Source organism: Marmota flaviventris, chromosome 8 (assembly GCF_047511675.1).
Source record: "Marmota flaviventris isolate mMarFla1 chromosome 8, mMarFla1.hap1, whole genome shotgun sequence".
NCBI classification, from domain to species: domain Eukaryota; kingdom Metazoa; phylum Chordata; class Mammalia; order Rodentia; family Sciuridae; genus Marmota; species Marmota flaviventris.
In genome coordinates this window covers 23,464,713-23,475,219 of record NC_092505.1, presented here as the reverse complement: position 1 = coordinate 23,475,219, position 10,507 = coordinate 23,464,713, and the positions used below count along the sequence as shown (strand labels likewise).

Here is a 10,507-nt window from a genome sequence, read left to right as displayed (position 1 = left end):
TTTTGTTGAATTAGCAAATAAATGTCTACTAGAGTCTTGCTTTTCTCAACCGCAGATAGTCTCAGTGTTGCTATATCTTCTTAAGATTTTTTAAAAAAATAACTGGAAACTGGGTCTTTATATGAAGCTTCTCAATTTTTAAAAACCATTTGTTTTTCTGAATCAAACAGCACAAAAGTGAGACTATGGGTTAGTTTAGGCCTTGGAGCTACCACTCAGAAACTGTTGAAGTAATTGAAGTGGGGAGGGACACAGACACTCAACTTCCTGGTTTGGGGGAATAGAAAGAGACTCCTAAGCTCCAGACAGAACTAATGCCAAGCTAACCAGCCTGAAAGACTGCAGAGAAGATATTCATAAGTGTCAGAATCTCCTGGTCTTAAAAGATATTTTTACTACAGGGCAGTGAGTTATTTTGCTGAACTCATCCCAAAAGGCTTCAACAATCCAGAACCTTCCCCCAGTGCTTGGAAACTCAGACATTCTTGAATGTAGGTACTTTCAGAGAAATAATTTGTGCAAATATATGTAATTATCGGGTGTCATATTATTCTTGATTTAATGACATATTACTCTTGATTTTCTCGGTAGACTCTGATTATCAAACTTTGTTTGGATCCTATTTCTTCAGATGCCAACCACAGTTCAAAAGTTATCATTGACATATTTATCTATATTTCAGATAAATAACATTTAAGTAACAACAAGGATACTTCATTCCTAAATTTCCTACTCATTTCTTCAATGACATATGTTCTACTATTGTCCAATTCAATTCTCTTAGAATTTCATAGAATAATAGATACACGGGACAGATACTTTTATGTTAAAATCATCTCAGTAGAAGTATTCATAATGGCAAACATTTAGTAATTAATATGGAGTTACATTTCCCAGGGCACTCAGGTAACATCTGTGCATGTATTTGACCATATTCACCTCCTGTTGGCAGAGCAATAAAATATTTTTGAGTGATCTTCCTTAGAGAGATTTGACTAAGAAATATCATTTCTAATTCTATTAAAGCATGCATTAGAAATGCATTATTTGTTTATCTATTTTCCATATAGACATTTGGATCAATAGGACGTGATTGATTTCCTCCTAGATTGTACAGTTGAGCAGATTGAAACTAAACAGTAGGAAAGGATTCAAATAAAGAAGAATAAAGTGCCAAAGGGGTGTAAAGGGCAGAAGTCATTTTTTTTTTTTTTTGGTATAGAAAAGTAAGCACTTTATGTGAATAAATGAGGAAAGAGCATGTGTAGAGAAAGGTAAAGATGATATCTGCTGATGAAATATGCATGACAAATACTTTTATGACAGTTTTTGTGGAGGTCAGCATTTTCCATTTCTTCAAAATTCCCTTTGTGTATATTCTTTATCTTTTTCAGTTAGGAGAATGATCAAGGAGTTTGTATATGGTCTTTCTCAGAAAGAACCTCACTTCAGAGCATTAACTTTAATTCTACTGGAAGTTATCAATGACTCGATCGACAGTTGTGAGCCTCACTGAACATCTTTACATCCTTTTTTATTGGGAACCTGTAATTTCTTCTCCCAATGCAATGCTGGGTACTGGAGAAAGCATAAAATTTAAAGGTCAAAAGGGAGAGATAACACTTGTTGGAAGTTTTTTTTTTTTTCCTCTTTCTCCCCATAAATGGCGTTCTTTTCCATCTTTGTAAATACTTTGATTGACTTTTAGGAATTTTTATTTCATTCACCTTTCATCCTGTCTTTCAGATACATCCTAATGCTGGGTTATATTTCTACTTGTTACAGTTGTTAACTATGGAGTTATCAGAATTACTATCCAGTTATATGGTAAATAAATATTCTTCTTTTATTATGATTTTACTACAACATAATTCCAAAACTAAAAATTCTGTATTTGATTGTACCTGGGCACATACACATACTCACATAGAAATGTACAACCTCCACATTATCTCCACATACTCTTCATGATCTTATATCATGCCAAGTACTCTGTTGTCTCCTTCAAGTTTGCTTCAGGAACTGAATTGATTCTGTTGATCCTAAATAATCTGAACCTCACCACCATTTTCTCCTAATTGAATAACATAAACCATAGCCAATTATAATGTGCATTTTCAGTAAGAGACAAGAAGTCAGAGGAGTTATAGCAGAGATATAAATGAGGGTACAATTCAAGTAACACCAATGGTCTCACCTTCTGTAGGTTGGGTCAGAGGTGAACAGTACCTCCCTTATTAGAGTATATATTGCCTGTTATTTTATGTATTTTTCATTGTTATTACTTTTTAAATTAAAGCTTTATAGTTATATATAGTAGTTGGGTTCATCCCAACAAACTCTTATATTCATAGAATTCTGTTCAGTTCATAATCCCTGCTATGTCCGTCACAGCATTTTGAAATGTACCTCCAAGTGGAGTATAACAATCCTCAAAATATGAGGCCCAAAGCATACTATTTGTTCATTTTTTTCCAATCTCAGCAGAGTGTATCACGTCGTCTCTGAGAATCAGAACTTCTTAATTAACATGGTTATGGTCCTGCTTCACAGTAAAGCTCATATGCCATTAATACTCTCATGACAGTGGCTGACTGATGAGTATTGCCAAAAAAAAAAAAAAAAAAAAAAGTCTTCAACAATTAATCTTGAACATATTTCTTATGTTTCTAGTATCTTGTGTTCAAATTCTTCATTGTCAAATGCAGCTTAGGATCAAGGCAACATAGGTCTCAGAAAAGGGTACCTTATGTGAGATCTGCAATTAAGAGCAAGCATGGCTGACAAAACGAGAGTCACAGGCTCATGCGGTGAGCATGTCAGTGAGAAGCTGCCACTGAAAAAGTTAGGAGGCAAACACTTAGCTGACATTGCAGTACCAGCAAACGTACATGGATTTTTTCCCCCGTAACTATCCATCCTTTATTGTAAGTATCAAATTAGCAAGTATGTTCGTGTGAGTGCCATGCTCCTGGGAAGGGGCAATGATTTCTCCTCCTCTCACTCATATTCCTGGTTGACAGTTCCCTAGGGGGACAGCTGAAGTAAATTTAGACCTGCCCTGGTGGAGGCGAGTCAGCTCATTAGCAGCTGCCATCACAGCACTTTACCCTCAGCTCACAGATGGAGACAAGGGCTCTTTGAAGGCGATTCTGAGGCAGCTTCGCATGGAGCAGCATAAGTGGGGATTCTGTGAAGTGTCGTTTCCCTGGAAACCAAGTGCAACAAATACCCTGTTGTCATCAGTTCAGGATGCATATAGTTCACACATAAATGCCGGGTTTGTGGAGAAATTTGCACAGTGGATGCCTGTGTTATAGATACATGTAAGAAAGAAGTCTCAAGGACCGTCAATCAGCTTTATGGAGTCTTGAACCTCCTTTTGAAAGAGCAGCTTGTTAAAAGGTCTGACATAAATTACTCCTATGTGATGTATGTGTGATACAGAGTTCCTATGTGAAATACAACATTCCCCTATGCAATTTAGAAAGAGGCATCAATTTTAATTGAATTAGAAGTTTCAACTCTCCATACCTATTGGCTCAGCATCTGCAGATAAAATCAACTGCAGATGAAAAATATACATCTGTATTAAAGATGTACAGATGTCTTCTTATACTTATTCCCTAAACAGTGCAGTATAGCAACTATCACATGGAATTTACATTACATTAGATGTTATAAATAATCCACAGATGATTAATAGTATACAGTGGGATATGGATGGGTTATATGCAAATACTATACCAATTCATATAAGAGACTTGAGCATCTATAGATTTAGGGGTTCACAGGTGGTTCTGGACCAATCCTCCATTTGGGACATCTGTATATGAAAGGAGAAATATATAACCCTATTTTAAAAGATGCCAGTTTTACCTTATATTTGTTTTTAACATTTTGGATATCTAAACTTAGATTCTAATAAGTAAAATATAGGTTTTAAGAGTTGATAGTCTATATTCTGGGTAATAACCAGTTCATCAGATAATGTGTTCAATCAATGCCACAACATTGCTCATAAAGAAATTCAAAGGATGATTGCTCAAGTAGAAAAGTTCATAAAAAAATAAGTTGTCTATTCATAATATAGAGAAATTTTAACAATAGCAATTTAAACGGATCTCTTACTGCCTCATAGTATCATCACTGAGCTAGAAATTGGTTTATGTGACAGCTTAGTCTTTAATTGCTTCACATGTTTTATCTAATAATTCAATGTTGCTAAGTCAATATTTTGGTATTTATAAAAAGTGTCAGTGACACCACAGATAAGCAGTCTTTGCACTGTTTTGTAGTTTTTATTAATCTTTTTCATATTTTCTACTTGAATCTTCACTCATTTTGAGTGACATAGTCTTTATTAAAAATGTCCGGAAACTATTGGGTCCAGGGAGGCATTATCCAGAAGTTACACAAAGAAAAAAGACATAACAAGAATCTCAGTGATTCATCTACATTCACATGATGAGCTATTAATAGAGTCAGGTCTTCAAATATTCCATCTTATCATTTAATCACTGGCTTATGATAGGCCACAATTCAACTCTACCTAATTAGTCTTTATAATCATAATGGTTGATTAGTTAATACAGACACATATACTTACTTAGCTGCAATTTGATCTACTTAGGTTTGAAATATGGTTTTTCACAGTCTGGATTGTCAGGAGAATTAAACCCTTATTTTTTTTTTCTTGCACATCAAATGTCTCTTTCTCTCTGGTGATAATGATCATAGCTGGATTCTGGACTATGGATTCATTATGCAAGTTCAAGTCTTCACTTTTTAGCTGTTGGTCACATAGTTCTAAATGTATTGCAAAAAAAAAATACTGAAGTTGAATGTTTTTATTCTACTCTGTTACTAATGGGATTTTACCAAAGAGCATGACCTCTAATCATATTAATATTTAATCAAGTAATAAACATGACTTGCTGTAAAGTTCAAAGCCAGCAGAATTCTCTATAGTGATGATTTTTCTATTAAATTGACAAGGATTTCTTTTGCTTTATCTCATTATTGTAAAATTGGGGTAAATGTCTCAGTGTTTAATTCCCTACTAGTACTCCCAGGGCTTCTTCTTAACTCTCCTACCTAAATAAGTGAAGTATCCAAAACTGAAATGTAATATATGACCCCAAAGCTCTATTTATTTATAAATAACCTCAAAATATAGTATTCATTATATAAAGGTGTTGGAATAAGAGGAAGAAGGAGAGTAGTAATTTGTTAAATCTAAATCCTGGCATTATAAGATATTGAAAATATTTTAAAAAGTGTGGCCAGGGAAATAATGCTGATTTTTATATAACAGTACAAAAATTAGCCCATAGGAAAAGTAATGTGCTTTTATTATACCTTGGTATTTACCAAAGTATACAGCAAGTTGTGACAATGTTACAGTCGCCACACTATGACCTCCTTCTGGGTATACACAAAGTAATTACCAGATTACTGCACACCCCTGAAGTCAGGATGGGGTATTAATTACTGAGTTTGGGTTAATAATTTGTGGATAGAGGTGTTGTAAACCACCTTCACTCCTTTTCTTTAAAATCATCTCTGAGATAGTATAGCTCCAAGACTGAATCCCCTATACCTTAGGAAGTGTTTCTTCTACTGTTAATACTTAGGAGACACAGCCAATATTCTCAAATTAAAAAAAATAATAATTTATAGGCTGATTCCAGCAGTCATTGTGAGATCAACTAAAACATAATTTTTAAGTTATTTTTGAAGTCAGTATGAATGGTTCATTAACCATGATGGAGATAAGTTTCTTCCACTGATCATTTTCATGTTTTGACTTTGTACTTCTCCAGCTTAGAAAACTGAATTTGTGGCTATCTAAACATGCTACAATCACAAGCACACACACCTACTGTACCAAGGGAAGGTAAGTGAGATTAGTGCTCCTCTCACTCCAGCCTCTGGGTGTTAACATTTGTGGTTTTGTGGTGGCAGAAGTGGCCCTCATGAAGATCTCAGGGAACAAACCTGGGCCTCAGGAGCTCCTGTATTGTTGGTCCTCAGGTCTGATCAAGCTTGATGGAGAGTGAAACTCTATTGGCTGCTTCATGTTTAATATGCCAGGTCTTCCCAGTACTTGTTTTGCAGTAAGTCTTTCTTTAAAGTTTAGAAAAATTGACTATTTTTGCTCAGCTTGTGGTCTTAAAGCAACAATATAGTCTTGATGATTATTTTGACAATCATTTTGATCAAAACCTTGAGTTCTCCTTGCTTTGATTTGCTTGTTGTCTCAGTTCATTTTCTCCAAGATGGACACTAAGGAATTGATAGAGCAATAATTATTTGTTCTGAAAGAATTTCCCTCTCATGTGGAAGTTGTTTATTCCTTTGATATAGAGTCTAGTAATGATTTTTTTTTTGGTTGTTGTTCATCTCAACTTATTCACTTCCAAAATGAACAAATATGGGAATAGTCAGATCTTTGCTATCTCTTGATGAAATTCTGACCTCAATTATTCCGTTCATAGAATCAGAAGAGGATCTCTCTATTTCATGAGGAATTTAAGCAAGGGGCTCAGAATAACGGTCTTGAAAGTATAAATGTTACTGTGGATTTATTAAGTACAAGTTCCAAACAAATGCCATGGAGTACAAGAGTAATTGCCAACATTTGTGCTGTTAACTCAATTTCCTTAATAAAAGAACTGCAGGAAAAAATAAACTATTAAAAATCCATTACCTGTTGTTTAAGAACCAAAACAGCATTTTTCAGAAGCTCCTTATCAAGCAATTGGATGCATCAGGATGATGTACAGTGGGGGTGAGACTTGGGCTGGCATTGACATTTTGCTTCCTCACTTAAATGATTAAACCTTTGCTAAATTAGATCAAGGAATTTAATTTCTTTTCAAGCCTTTATGAATTTTCTCTAATACAGAAATGATCCTAGACAGAACACTCAAGAAAATTAAACAGACAACAATTTTAAAAATTCTTCAGTGCACCCTGTGGAGGGCACTCATGGTCCATCAAACACATTCCTGAGAGTTTCACATTCAGATCTCTCAGTATCATTTCCAACAGAAATTCCAATTTACTTGCTATATGTTCACTGTGTTCATGAAACAAGACTCAAATGGTAGAGCTAAGACTATAATGGAGGTAACCACTCTTTCTATGTAGAAGCACTTCTTTCTACAAAGAATCCCTTCTTTCTACATAGAATCCCATCACGGGTTTAGTTGTTAGATAAATCCAATACATATAATTTTAATCTACATTTGACATGAGCAGAAGTAAATAACAAGGGGAAAGTCAATATTAAAATGGCCACATTTTAACGTGGGTCATATTGCATGTGACAGAGACAATAAGGACTTAGGACTATGCAGTATCTATCACAGCAGCCAAAGACAGGCTGTCCCTAAAATTAGCAAGGTCAGTAAGTTGTCAGGTCTTTCTCTCAAGGGCCAAGGCAGAAAGATCATCTCTTGTCCATGAGGAAGAATTGAATAGAACCCACAGGTCAAAATGATCACAGCCAGCCCCAAGTCTGAGTCCTTTTATAATTAAACAGCAGAGATACCAAGGAAGTTTTCTAGAAATGTTGGAGATCTACCCCCTAAAGAGCCAATAAGTGAAACACTAAATATTGTTTTAGGCTATTTAAATAAATATACAATCCAAATAAAAGTGCATACTAGTATAAACACTTTTAAGATACACAATAAAATGAGTGCCCTCCATTTCCAAGAAAACTGCCCCAAATTAAATCCTTCCTCTAAGAAACTCCTACTCCTTAGATATAGCAGTATCAATAAAGGGAAGAGGTACATTTTCTTCAGGAAAGAAAAGAAACAAAAATTGGGGTAGACCAGGGTTCTTGTTCCTTTAGACCATAAAAAGACAAAGGAAAGCACATTGCTGGGGTACAGCATATAAGAACATGCACATATACATATGTGTGTAAGTTTAAGGAGATTTTCATCTGTGAGGACTAAGAGGAAGTTGGGCTTATCTAGGTGATAGGAGAGTCAGGAGTGAAGGAAACTGGCATTTATAAAGGTACAGCCATATTACGTGAAAAATGAATAAAAATGACATGGTTACTCACTGAAATGTCACCAAATTGACAAAGTAAAAAAGACTGAAAACCATCCAAAGCTGAGGACTTTTTTCCTTTACAAATACTTGAAAACTTCAAAAGTCAATGCATGTCAGTGTAATTTGCCGGCTCCTAGATCTTGAGAGAATATTAAGGAGATTATTTTTGTACTTTCCATTTCCACATTCTCCATGTCATAAAAAATAACCAACAATTTAGTGTTTTTAAAAATGTTAAAGGAAAGTGCATATAGGGATTCTATCAAACCAGAAGAGTCTAAAGCTATCTGTGATAAATGTAACTACTTATGCCCAGTCTCTTGTAGGTATTTGTTATTTATGAATGATATGTATAACATCCAAAACATAGTATATAATCTACTTACATAAAAGGATGTGTGAATTAATAAAATAATCAATAATGTGAAATGAAATTTATTCTATTAAAAATATTACAGTGATTTGTTGAGAAATACATGGGAAAACCCCATCACTCTTAAGGAGTAACACTGAAGAAGCTGATAATTAAGACCTCAAGTTCAGGCTGCTGAGGGGCTCCTTCTGCTTCCTGCATGCGCTGTAGCACAAATCAGTGTCTTTGATATTTAGGAAAACTGTGTTTCCTGCTCCTGAGATCAACTTTCCTGTTAAGTTGCTCAATTTTTCCAGGCCTGTGAAGTTAGTCACAAAGTGACATTTGAAGAATTATACCTGTCACAAAGGATATCCTCAGCTGGAAGAGATGTCCCCAAAACATGAGCTTCTTGCTGATTGAGACTTTTATTGTTATTTCAAGAACATTAATTGTTAGATGACAAAAAACCCGAAATCCTGGATTGTAATAATTTAATGTTTTACAGGTGTTTCCCTCATCGAATATAAAGAAATAATAAGTATCAATAGATGTCGTAGCCAGAATTCAGGGAGATGGGTTTTATATCATTATTGCTTCATCAATGGAAACAGTAGATACCTGCTGGAATTTGAATGCTTCTCTTTCTATTATGGGGCTTCATGGATATATCTCTGCATCAGATTGGCCTTTATGATTTTTTGCAAAGTGATGAGTGTGTGTGTGTATATACACCATATATATATATATATATAAATATGTATATATATAATTATATATATATTTGTAAATATCACCATGTACATAAAATCATGGAGTTAGGTTTTTTTGTACACACACACACACATACACAAATATATATGGCCTTGTGGTCTGCTGGTTACTGGAAAGGTATATTAAAGGTTCAATTCTGGATTGCAGCTATTATTTTCTTAAGAATGCTTGAAAAGGCAGTTGTTACACAGAATATCTAAATATCAACAGCAGTCAGCAGTGGACTGTCAATCCAAGGTTTATTACTGATATCTGTGACTAAGAGGACATTGGCTTAACTTCTTGTGATCGTGGGGAGCTTGGTTATGGTATTGTGAAGCCCCAATAAAAAAATTATCATGTACTCAGAGTTGGACTGGAACTATTTTACTTTGCCTTTGCAGATATTAAGGTGTGATGTGAATCATTGGTGGTTCTGTTGTTTGGGTGATGTTATTCTTGACTCCACTAATTATGTTTTTATAAGTTTAGCTCAAACTATGAAGGTAGTAAAATGAACACAGTAGAATTGTCATTATATAGGCACCTTGCAAATACTCTTATCTTTGCTGTTTTGGCTTCTATAATGGTTATGAGTGGGCAACTAAGATATTTGGAATTGCAAAATGCCAAAAACATTGGATGGAATACTGATTTGATGTTGCAGTTTGGAGCTTTTTTTTCACTTATCCTTATTATTATAATGTTTTTGTGGAAATCATCTGCAAATAATGAGATATGCCTTCATGATGTTAATACATGATTCAGACGAGAAAGTTGAAGAATTCATGGTAAAATTTGATAATTTAACTGAAGTAAGAGCCTCAAAATTGATTGCAATGGGAGAGCTTTGACTTGTATACTCATGTGATTTACCACTGGAACATATGGATGTTTATGTTTAATTTGCCTTCATTTTTTTTTATCTAAAAAAAGACCATGTTTGTAAATATCGCCATGCACATAAAATCACGGAGTTAGGTTTTTTGATCTCAGAGAACACAAGTACATAGAAAAAAAATATTAATGGTCACTTCCAAAGAAGTGCTCTTTTACTGTCCCCTCCCTCAGGCCATGGGTACAAGTGCTACTGCTGATTCTGCAGGTAATGAACACCTGGTCACCTGGCTCCCCCTGCTTACCTGGCAAGCTGGCAGACACAGAACTGGCAAAACTTGTGGAAAATGAAATTGAGTGTTTTAAATAATCTTGGTATTTTCTATTTCATGATAAAAACACATTTAACTGCCTAGAAAAAGTAGACTTCAAGGTCAAATGGTAAGTGATTGTTTTTTGTTATATTTTTGGTGAGAATATTAAACTGAA

At 34.6% G+C, this 10,507-nt stretch overlaps 1 pseudogene; it reads left to right on the top strand.

Annotated features, from left to right (window-relative positions):
• The first annotated feature begins 2,776 nt into the window (after positions 1-2,776).
• Positions 2,777-10,035, top strand: LOC114087797 (transmembrane protein 87B-like; annotated as a pseudogene).
• The last annotated feature ends 472 nt before the right edge of the window (positions 10,036-10,507 follow it).